Raw genomic sequence first — 12,784 nt, 5'->3', positions numbered from 1 at the left:
ACCCCCCCCCCCCCACAAGATCCTCTCTATAGAATGAAAACAAACTCTAGCTATAAGTGCCTGCATCCCTTCCCCATTCCTCTTCCACGCTGCCATCCTGCAAGGTCTGTCGCCAATTTCTGTCATGTATTTGGGACATGCACGGGGCCTTTTCTGCACATATTTGAGAATGCCACAGTTTGTAATGTATGGGCATCTTAATTACACCTACAATGTACAAATCATAATACATTTTCTTTTACATTTTTCTAAGAGGGAGTTGGGAGAAACAAGAAGAAAAAATGTTGCTACAAGGAGTTAAGTTCTGCATTAATTATATTTTATATATGCCCCCTTAAAGGAGATATGTACAAAAAACAAGATTGGTTAAACCCACAAGTGCTTTTTTTACCACTACTTTCTTTATACTGGCTTTTGAAATTTACAAATGCAGGAATTTAGAAATCAGATGAAAGGTTTAGAATCAATTTTTGATAGATAAAAAGGGTATTTTACATTCATCTATATATACAAGACCAAAATGGAGTACAAATGAGGAGGAATGAGGGACATTGCTCCAAATCAGGGACAGTTGGGAGCTATGCAGTGGTGCACTATCACTACTGACAGGGCTTCCATCTTCACACGGTCTTCCTTCTAGGTTTGAGAGCTCTGGCCAACTGAGTGGCCAAGTCGCGATGACGTCACTTTCTCGGCATGGAGCTCTGGAGGGACGGCACGGGTATGCCGTCCCTTCAGATCGCATGCGTCGGTGATGTCATTGGCTGCATGCATTGTAAATTTCTCCTAAACTGTCCAAGTTTAGGAGATACTCACAAGTACAGTACCTACAGATAAGCCTTTTTATAGACTAAAAAAATAAAATAAAAATAAAAAAGAACTTTACTACTACTTTAAAGGAAATGTATAATCTTTACACGAAAATGAAAAGATAGTCTTTATGTGACTAATCTTTATCAATATGTTTCTAAAAACATTGTCAGCTAGCAAGACCATTCTTTATTTTAATAACAATATAGTGGTAATCCTCATTCATTCATTCCAAACTCTAAAGATCAACTGAGGTGACTACACCTGTGTGACAGGAGAAGACAATAAGAGCAGGCACCGCAGTTCTTTGTAGGAAAAGCTTGGAAGGTTTACCTCAGAGCCATTACATAAGATAAAAATGCAGGCGTTAGCTTTGTTTCCAGCACTGAATGCTCTGCAATGGCTGTGGCTATAAACACTCATTAATTCCTATAAATCACAGTAAATACAGAGTCTAATTCCCAGTCTGGAAAAGTCAGGACATTCTGGACAACAGGTTCAACAACAGTCATGGCACAGCGATAAAAATGTACTGAACTCGTTCACACCTGACAACTCAGGATTTCGCTGCATTTCCCATACAAGATAGATATATATATATATATCTTTAAATATCTTTAAATGGGCCATGTTCACAACAATGCAGTATACGTGAAAGGGCTTGTTTTCTGCATTGGTGGTGCCTATGCCCTGAATTTTGCAAGTGAAGTAAACAAAAAACAAAAACCCTCTCAAATGCAACACATACAATTCTGGCTCCATACCTACATGTACATGTGGTAATGAGCACTGTTGAGCTTCAGATACACAGACCGGGGGGAATTAACAAAGAGTGAGCAAGCGTAATCTTGCACTACTCTTCTAAACAAAAAAAATGGAGCAAGTGCTGCTCCTACTTAGCAAAGGGTGCAAGCCCCTTTTGTTAATTAGGAAAGATCAGTTCTGTGGCTGTGAAAAATACAGTACAGAGAACATGACCACTGGAGCTGCATACTGTGATTACTCTGCCATCCCCATCCCCCACTCACCTCAGAGTAGGGGAAGAGGAGGGTTGTTAAAGTAGAACTATGGGAAAACTTTTTTTTTGTGCGTTATAACCCTGGTCATGTTTTTTTTTTTTTGTCCCGTTGGAGAGATTTACATTCACTTCCTGTCCCATAACCCTTGGGGATCCCCAGTCACCCGAATTAGTATCCGCATTGGAAGGTTTCCCCGCTACTACTTTTCTGGGGACAACGCAACATTTTGGATTTTCTTTTACTTTTAAGGGTAAACAGGACAGATAGAGAGAATGAAGCTCCCTAACGGGGGCACAGACAGCAATAAAGCCTGACAAGTGTTCTAATCCATCTCTTCTCTATCCAAAACTAAAATATAAGTTTTGCCTTTAGTTATACTTTAACCTTACAGGCTCTGCTCATGTAGTGTAATCACTGCCTAGGCAGAATAAGGAATGTTAGCGGTCTACTGACAGCTCACACCTGGCTTTGCCCAATCAGAGGAAATCTTGTATTCATTCATAAAATACTATGCTTCCTATGAGTGATTGAGCAGCTAAGACTTTGTTTTGGGAACAGGACAGGGAGTCCTTGTACCGCTGCATATTGTATGTGGCTGATGCTACATACAGTTTATATAGCACTGACAAAGGGGGCATCTGTTAATGAAAGGAAATAGCTAAATTTAGACCAAATTATCTATTTAAAGTTAAAAAAATCTTGGAGTTTGGCTGTAAAACACATAACATAAAAGGATTTAGCACACAGAGAAAATATCTATATAGCACAGAGGGAATGGCCCTATCAGCTGGCTCCGATGACCTTCACACAGGCTAGACATTGGAGAATGTGTAAAAAACTTTAACAGATCAGCAATTTCAATGTGACACTTTAACCCACAACAGCTTCCTATATTCAGTCTTTCTGACCGCAACTCCTCACCACATCTTCTCACCCAAAACCCCACCGCTTCCTCAAACCACCATCTATCTACAAGAAAGATTTGGGGTCATACAGCGAAGCACGACACTGCCGATAAAGACACCACCCTAAGTATCGGAGCAATAGTCTGGTGCTAGATTAGATCTTATATTTAAAATATATCAAATATATAGTCAATTAAAAAGAGAATTCTAGATGAAACTCAGTTCAGTTATAAAAGATGCATACTGTATCTATTCCTGCTATTTGTTTTCAGATACACCAAAAACAAGAGCAGAGATCAGTTTCTGACAGTCACCAGCTGTCTGCTCACGGAGCTCTGAGAACTGAGCGTTCAGTGGGGTTCGATCGTTCAGTTCTCAGTCTATGGCTGGCCATACACTATACAATTTTCTTGTTTAACTCTCCTTTAGATTTACTAAAGCCATATAATATGAGGTCAAACCTAAACCCTTTAATTTTTTATGCAATCAGGCAGGCCCTTGCACTACATAGTTGAAGGTAAATATAAGACCACTTTCACACTGGGGAGTTTTTCAGGCGCTTTAGCGTTAAAAAAGCGCCTGAAAGAAGCCTCATCTGTAATCCCAATGTGAAAGCCCGAGAGCTTTCAAACTGAGGAGCTACGCTGGCAGGGCGTCAAAAAAAGTCCTGCAAGCAGCATCTTTTTTTAGCGCTTTAGGAGCTCCTAAAGCGCCTCTTCCCATTGAAATCAATGAAGAATCGCTTGCAAAACGCCTTGGCAGTGGCGATTTGAACTCTTTAGCGGGGGTTCAAATTCCCCCGCTAGCGCTCGAAAAACGCTGGCACTTTACCAGCGTTTTTTTGGGTGCTGGCAGTGTGAAAGGGCTCTGAAAGCACTCAGCCTTTCACATTGGGATTGCAGATAAGGCTTCTTTCAGGCGCTTTTTTTTTTCACGCTAAAGTGCCCTGAAAAGCGCCCCAGTGTGAAAGGGGTTTAAAGGTAATTGAATAACAAAATTGTATAGTGTATGGCAAGCCTTAGAGCCAGCAGGGGACAAGGTAAGTATGATTTTAAAAAAATAATAATGAATCGTGAATTTCTCTTTTAAAGTTTGCACTGCAAATGTCTGGCTCACTGTTTCGTTGCAGTCGATGGCAGAGAGGAGAGAACATCAATAAAGTTTTTTAGACCTCCATATTTTATAGAACGTGTGTGCATTATCATAACCACAGCCTTTTTTTTTTTCAATGATAATGACAAAGCTTCCTGCTCCAACAAGAAGATGGACTATAAGGCCCCGTTCAAACCTCGGGTAACAAAAACGAGCGCCCCTGATTGCAATTTTTAAAGCATGAAATGTGTGTTGTGCATAGGGCAGCCCATTCATGTTAATGGGCTGCCCTTGTACACTAGTCACCCAAAAAGAAGCTCCTGCTCCTTTATATAACAAGCTTAGTGTGAGTTTTAACCTTGCGATTCTGTCACATGACAATCGCAGCAGAATCGCACCACATTTGGGATGCTGTAAACAAATAAAGGCACCCAAATGTATGCCATGCGCTCTGCAGTGATTTTGTCAATGTTTTTAAAATTGCCTTATGCGAATGGGGACTAAGCAACACTACCCAAGTAGACTCTATTGGCTAGATTCATAAAGAGTTAGGCTGGCGTATCAGTAGATACGCTGACCTAACTCGGAATCTGCGCCGACCTAAGTTTAAGTGTACTCTCAAACTGAGATACACTGAAACCTATCTAATATACGACAGCTTGCGCCGACCTATCTTAGGGTGCAATATTTAGGCTGGCCGCTAGGTGGCGCTTCCATTGCGTTCGGCGTAGAATATGTAAATTACTAGATACGCCTATTCACGAACGTACGTGCGCCTGTCGCAGTAAAGATACGCCGTTTCCGTAAGAGATACGCCGCCTAAAGATGCCCCCTAGGAGGCGTAGTTAATGTTAAGTATGGCCGTCTTTCCCGCGTCGCAATTTGAAAATTTTACGTCGTTTGCGCAAGTCGTCCGTGAATAGGGCTGGACGTAATTTACGTCCACGTCGAAACCAATACGTCCTTGCGGCGTACTTTGCCGCAATGCAAACTGGGATATGTACACGGACGGCGATTGCGCCGTTCGTAAAAAAAACGTCAATCATGTCGGGTCACAGTTAATCTACATAAAACACGCCCCCCCCACATCCTCATTTGAATTCGGTGCGCTTACGCCGGCCTATTCACGCTACGCCGCCGTAACTTAGCAGGCAAGTACTTTGTGAATACAGTACTTGCCTAGCTAACTTACGGCGGCGTAGTGTAAATATGATACGCTACACCGCCGCAAACATGCAGCGGTCTATTTGAATCTAGCTATTTAAAAATAAGTGCCCACATGAAGGTAAATTACTAAACACCAGAGAAGAACACAATCCAATCACTCGGCGTCTCTGCAGAAGAAATGGAAAGAAGTGAAAACAGTTCTGTACTGCAGTGCTAAACATAGCAGCTAATCAATGGAGAACTTATTATCAGCGCTGCAGTCTGATTGCTGAATTCAGGTACAGGGAATAATGAAGGCACTAAATTTGTATAAATATATATATATATATTTTACACTTATACACACACACTCAATATTTCCAAAAGTATTGGTACGCAATCTCCGCTCTAATTCACCTCAAAGGTGTTCTATCGGGTTGAGGTCAGGACTCTGTGCAGGCCAGTCAAGTTCCTCCACCCCAAACTTGCTCATTCATGTCTTTATGGATCTTGCTTTGTGCACTGCCCCAAATCATTTGGTGGAGGGGGGGATTATAGTGAGGGGTTGTTTTCATGGGTTGGACTTGGCCCCTTAGTTCCAATAAAGGGAACATCACTGTCCACCAGTGCAACATTCAAGGTCAATAAAGACATGGATGAGCGAGTTTGGGGTGGAGGAACCTGACCTCAACCCAATAGAACACCTTTGGGATGAATCAGAGTGGAGACTGTGAGCCCCATACTCGCTCATCCATGTCTTAATGGACCTTGCTTTGTGCACTGGTCCAAATCATTTGGTGGAGGGAGGATTATGGTGTGGGGTTATTTCTCAGGGGTTGGGCCTGACCCCTCAGTTCCAGTAAAGGTAACTCTTAAGGCGTCAGCATACCAAGACATTTTGGATAATTTCATGCTCCGAACTTTGAGCCTCTGGTCCCTTCCTGTTCCAACATGACCAGTGAACAAAGCAAGGTCCATAAAGACATGGATTGAGTTTGAGGTAGGAGGAACCTGATGGCCTGCACAGAGTCCTAACCTCAACCTGATCGATTCATCCCAAAGGTGTTCTGAGTGGAGACTGCAAGCAGAAATCTAATCTTCAGGTAGAGTTAGGCCAACCTTTCAGTAGATAAGTCGACCTAACTCAGAATCTACGCCGACGTATGTTTAAGCGTATGCTCAAACAGAGATACGCTTAAACATATCTAAGATACGACGGCTTGCGCCATCCTATCTTAGATTGCAATATTTTGGATGGCCGCTAGGTGGCGCTTCCATTGCGGTCTGCATAGAATATGTAAATGAGTTGTTACGCCGATTCACGAACGTACGCCCGGCCGCCGCAGTCGATTTACGCCGTTTCCGTAAGGCATTAGCAGGCCTAAAGTTATTCCATCGATTAGGTGGAATAACAATGTTAAAGTATGGCCGCCGTTCCCGCCGCGAGATTCAAATTTTTTACGTCGTTTGCGCAAGTCGTCCGCGAATCGGGATTTACGTCCACGTCTAAATCAATAGGCCCGTACGGCGTACTTCGCCGCAATGCACACTGGGAAATGTAGGCGCCCGGCGCATGCGCAGTAACCAAAAAACTTCAAAGGTCAAGCCTTATTAGCATTAAACACGCCCCCCTTCTACACATTTGAATCTGCCGCCCTTACGCCCGCCCGCTTTAGGCTACGCCGCCGTATATTAGCAGGCAAGTATATTGAGAATCATTACTAGCCTAGCTAATTTACGGCGGCGTAGCCTAAACACGCTAAGCTACGCCGCCGTCACTTTAATCCAATGTACCTGAATCTACCTATAAGACTGGGATGCCATTAAAGCCTATGTGTGTGTAAAGGCAGGTGTCCCAATACTTTTGGTAATATAGTGTAAAATACACACACACACACAGTATCTCAAGTGTTTTATTTATAGAATACATTTAGGACTGACAGATCACCATTTGTATTGCAGGTTACAAGTCAGTAATTAAAGGGCAGGAATGCTTCAATTTACTAGACTATTCTTTAATAGGAACAATACATTCTGCTCTCTGTGCTCTAACCCCCTTGTACTTTGTTTATTTTGGTGTATTTTTGGGGACACACCTGGTTACGTGTATAGGTGACTCTTCTTAAACGGTTGGTGCTGTCCACCCATTGAGACTTTATAGCATTATTATACACATAAGAAAACAAAGACAGGTTGCAGCACAAGCTTCTTCTTTAATAATTGAAATAAATCAGTTACATTGTCACAACAAACTGGCAACAGTTTCAAGCATGCAACAGCTCTTCATCGAGCCAAACAACTACAGTACATAGTGTCACCAGTCTGTGAAATAGTCTAGAACAGTGGTCTCCAAACTGCGGCCCGGGGGCCAGATGTAGCCCTTTGCTTGCTTTTAACTGGCCCTTGGGGTGCTATTTTATTCACCAACAACAATGAAGGGCACAATTCCTCCCAATGACACCAACCATGGGGCACAGTTCCTACCAATGACACCAACAATGGGGCCCAATGACACCAATGATGGGGCACAATTTTTTCCAATGACACCCACAATGGGGCTCAATTCTTCCGAATGGCACCAACAAAAGTGCCCATTGACACCAATGACGACGCACAATTCCTCCCAATGGCACAAAAAAAAAAAAAAAAAAAGGGGGGCCCAATGACACCAATGATGGCGCACAATTCTTCCCAATAGCACCAACAATGGGCCCATTGACACCAATGAAAGGGCACAATTCCTCCCACTGACACCAATGATGGGGGTTTGCTTACTCTCACTGATGCTGGGACATTTTGTACTTGGAATGGCCACAGTCCGGCCCCCCTAAAGTCTGAAGGACTATAAACTGGCCCTTTGTTTAGGAAGTTTGGAGACCCCTGGTCTAGAAGGCTAACTGAGAATAGAGGCATTTCAAATATGTTAACCCTTAAATTCACACATTATCCCTATTGTGAGGTCACCAGTACGATATTTGTACATAAAAATCATATCCCCTCTCAAGCGTCTCTTCTCCAGAGAGAATAAGTTCAGTGCTCCCAACCTTTCCCTTATAACTAAGATCCTCCAGACCCTTTATTAGCTTTGTTGCCCTTCTTTGTACTCGCTCTATTTCCAGCACATCCTTCCTGAGGACTGGTGCCCAGAACTGGACAGCATATTACAGGGGTGGCAGGTGTACAGCCGTTTTTATTTTTTTGCTAGCCTATTTATGTGAATAGGATAGCTTAATGCAATGCATGTTAACTCATTAAAAATGCACGTCAAAGCCTTGTACACATCAGCTGGGTTGAACAAAAAACAAACAAAACGTACAGCTATGTCTGGAGCAGATGTACTAACAATCTGATGTTAGTACAGCAATCTCCCCCACTGAGCTATTGTGTTCTGAACACTCCAGTCAGTGCTCTCAGCCATTGGTTTTCCATAATGCACGTCCAACAGAAGCTGAGCTGGGCTGGACCGGCTGCCATACATACGGGCCAAATACTGGCACATTTTTATTGAACCAGCCAATGTCACCTGGCCTGTTCGGCCCGTGTGTACCAGGCTTAACACAATGCACCAGGATGCCAAGGTCTGAATGGGCCCTCAGACTTTATGTGCACATGAATAGGAAGGGGGGGGGTTTAAACACATTTGCCACCCCCATTCAAGTATATTACAGTGAACAGAAATCCTATTTTCTGTTGAATAGAAGAGATGGTACCTAATAGATTAAAAACACCAGCCAAAAATGGAAACTCTTCCCTCCACATCACAGGGTGGATGTCATTATGGCATAATGCGCATGTGCTGCAATGCCTCATTAATACACATTGCAACACTTTTAATTATTGTTATTTATTTTTTAACTTCAAAATGTTATTGTTATTGCGCCATGGTATGTTACAGTGTATTACAATGGGGTTGATTTTTATAAAACTGGAGAGTGTAAAATCTAGTGCAGATCTGCATAGAAACCAATCAGCTTCCAGGTTTTTTGGTCAAAGCTTAATTGAATAATCTGAAGTTAGAAGCCAATTGGTTACCATGCACAGCTGCACCAGATTTTGCACTCTCTAGTTTTAGTAAATCTACCCCAAATGTGTCTGAGCCTAGGTTCACACTGCTGCGAATTCAAAATCGCGGTAAAATGCGCGATTTTACCGCGATTTCGCGGCCGCGATTTTGCCGCGATTTCGGCCGCAATTTAATGGAAATCGCGGCCCGAAATTGCAAAAAGTAGTACAGGAACTACTTTTTGAAATCGTAGATGCGGCGTCGCACTGATTAGGACAGTGCCATTGCCGACAATTGCCGGCAAATGCCGCCGATTTGAGATGCGATTTGACATGTCAAATCGCATCTCAAATCGTTCCAAATCGTACCCAGTGTGAACCAGGGCTTAATGTACTGTGCAAAATCACTAAGGCCCCTTTCACACTGGGGCGGGAGTGTTAAAAATAGCGGCGCGATACCGTCGTAATTGCCGCGGATTCGGACGCTAGCGGTGCGGTATTAACCCCCACTATCGGCCGATAAAGGGTTAATACCGTCCGCAATGCGCCTCTGCAGAGGCGCATTGCGGGTGGTATTACTGCGGTGTCCCATTGTTTTAAATGGGAAGGAGCGGTATACATGCCGCTCCTCTCACGGCTCCTAAGATGCTGCTTGCAGGAGATTTTTTTCTCTCCTGCCGGCGCATCGCCTCAGTGTGAAAGCCCTCCGGCTTTCACATTGAGGTTGCTGGGGCAGGAGTTTTTCAGGCGGTATTGCAGCGCTATTTTTAGCGCTGTACCGCGTGAAAAACTCCTCAGTGTGAAAGGGGTCTAAAAATCCACATTTGTTTTATCACGCTATAAGACAAGGAATACAAGGATTGGAAGCAATAGGACATAATGGCTTTTTCTTGGGTTGGGACTAATGATGTGAATGAGCCCCTAATGATTCCAGAGGGGACAGTGTGGGCTCTATATCAACAGATCAATAAAATGTGGGCTGTAATCAGATTTCACCTATTCCCCCCCATAAAAAAAGGTTAGAAATATTGCCTCAATCAAAATCTTCTTTCCCATTCACTAGTCTTTGTTATTTTAATGTAAACAGATAAAAAATAAAGGAGGATCAGAAAATGTGATAATTTACCAATCAGCAACATTTTATCAGAAATCAAATATTTAAGATTGCATTCCATTATTATTTACCTTTAGGCCCCTTTCATACTGATGTGCTTTTGCAGGACTATTTCAGGGTAACAAAAGCGCATGAAACTATTCCCCATTAAGTCCTATGGGCCAGATTCACGTACCCGCGGCGTAACGTAACCCGTTTACATTACACCGCCGCAAGTTTTCCGATTTAGTGCCCGATCCACAAAGCACTTACCTGGAAATTTGCATCGGTGTGTCGTAAACACGTCCGGCGCAAGGCGGCCCAATTCAAATGGGGCAGGTACCATTTAAATTAGGCACGCTTCCGCGCCGGACGTACTGCGCATGCTCCCGTCGCAAATTTCCCGACGCGCTTTGTGTGAAATTACGACGCGCCAACGTTTTGTGAATCGCGACGTGATCAAATGACTTACGCCGGGAAAAATAAAAAATTAAAAAAAAATTCAAAAGCGACGCGGGAAAGACGGGCATACTTTAACATGGTGGAGTACTTTTCCACCATATTAAAGGTGCCCTATCTTTGCGACGGAAATCTAACACTTGCGACGACGTAACGACGGGAAAAATCTTCATGGATCGCCGTAACTCCCAATTTGCATACCCGACGCTGGTTTACGACGCAAACTCCCCCCAGCGGCGGCCGCGGTACTGCATCCTAAGATCCGACAGTGTAAAACAATTATGCCGCATACACACCATCACTTTATGTGATGAAAAAAACGACATTTTCTGTGAAGTAAAAAATGACGTTTTTGAAACTTCAATTTTCAAAGACGAAGTTGCCTACACACCATCGTTTTCTCACAATGCTCTAGCAAAGCGAGGTTACGTTCCACCACGTTTTACCATTGAAGCTCGCTTCATAAGTAGCTTCTGGGCATGCGCGGGTGAAAAAACGTTGTTTAAAACAACGTTTTTGCTACACACGGTCAATTTCTGTGAAGTAAAAGTTGACGTTTTGAAAAACGACACATAAAATTGAAGCATGCTTCAATTTTTTTTGCTCGTTTTTTTAGAAGACATAAAACGACGTTTTCCCCCACACACGGTCAATTAAAGTGACGTTTTTAAAAACGTCATTTTTTTTCATCACATAAAGTGATGGTGTGTACGGGGCATTACACCTGTCGGATCTTCTGGCTATCAATGCGTAACTGATTCTATAAATCAGTCGCATAGATACTCTGAGAGATACTCCGTCGTATCTCTTTTGTGAATCTGGGCCAATGTACCTGTTCACAATGCACTTTGAAAAGATCGGCATGCTGCACCTTTGGCGCCGTTTTTCAAAAGCTGCACAAAACACAACATATAAAGGACATCTATGTGCCTTCTAATTCCCATCCCCCAACAAATTATATATATATATATATATATATATATATATATATATATATATATATATATATATATATATATATATTTATATTAAAACCAGGAAAAGGATCCGATACCAAGATGTGCTTTCTCACATAGTTGTAATTTTTACAGCAATTAACAAATATAACAGAATATTTCTATTTTAAGCCTGATCTCTGCACAGGGTAATAGAACATTACCATGGCAACCATCGGCGACACAAAAAAAAAAACCTGACAATTGTTCCTGCCATTGTGACATTAAACCCATATCAGTGACATTGTCATTTATCAAAACAAAACGGAACATAAGAAAGTGGATTTAAAGTAATTCTTAGTGTACGTATGCCAAATTCATCATCCGGAGACAGTTTACCAAGGAAAGCTACTGAACAGCTGAACCCGAAATCTCAATATTAAATATTGTGACGACACGCAGAATGCGCAATCTGCTCCCCCAGAGCTCTGCTCCCCGTCTGAGCTTAATTGCCTTGTAGCATGACATTGCCTCCCACAGTCACATCAATGGTGACATAGGGATTGCAGTCGCTTACAAATGATCTTTTTGTTATCTCTTCTTATGTATGAAAACATTCAATGATGTTCAATTAGTAGATTCCATTACTCTTCCATTGTTATACGGTTTTCTATTTTCCAGAATGACAAAGCCCAGGGGAATCAGGGCCGCTTCACACCAGCCATTGCATTACAGAGTAGTGGGTGGTATGCAGTGCGATCAGATGGAGTGCTGAGCACAGTGGACCACACTGTTTTTCTTTTTTTTAAACTAACTTTATTTAAATGTCACAATTCTGCTGTTGAAAGGTGGCTCTGATGCTCCTCTATTCAGAATGCAGACACCCCAGACAGGAGGAGTGTTACCGGCAGATTATCAGGTGAAAATAGAGGAAAAAAGTCTAATAAAGACCAATGCAGCCAGCACATTGAAAGCCTAAGTTTAGGCACAAACAGAAAAAAAAAAGAAAAAAAATCAGCACAAGGGACATTATTTACAGTCAGTGGTATATGTCCCTTGTGCTGCTGCCACGTTTTCTGCCTTCCTCCTACAGTCAAAGAGGCTGTACTATAGTCTGCATGAATGAATCAAGATTTATCCATTATCCATTCATAGATCACGGTTCATTCATAGAAGCTGTAGCATGGATTCCATGAATAAAAGAGGTGGGCGGAAAGTGCGGGCATGCTGACTCTATTGACTCCCGCCACACTTATGGTGGTGGAGGATTGGAGGATGATTTAAATGAATAGAGGTGACAGCAGCACAAAGAACATCCTACTC

General features: G+C 42.5%; 1 protein-coding gene across 9 annotated transcripts in view; it reads right to left on the bottom strand.

Annotated features, from left to right (window-relative positions):
• TJP1 (tight junction protein 1) overlaps positions 1–12,784 on the bottom strand; it is a 539,980-nt gene that overhangs the window by 166,518 nt on the left and 360,678 nt on the right. The gene's annotated exons all lie outside the window — the stretch shown is intronic.

The sequence above is a fragment of the Rana temporaria genome, chromosome 3, assembly GCF_905171775.1.
Source record: "Rana temporaria chromosome 3, aRanTem1.1, whole genome shotgun sequence".
Taxonomy (NCBI): Eukaryota; Metazoa; Chordata; class Amphibia; order Anura; family Ranidae; genus Rana; species Rana temporaria.
Note: the sequence above shows the minus strand (reverse complement) of the source record. Positions and strands in the feature narration are given on the sequence as shown.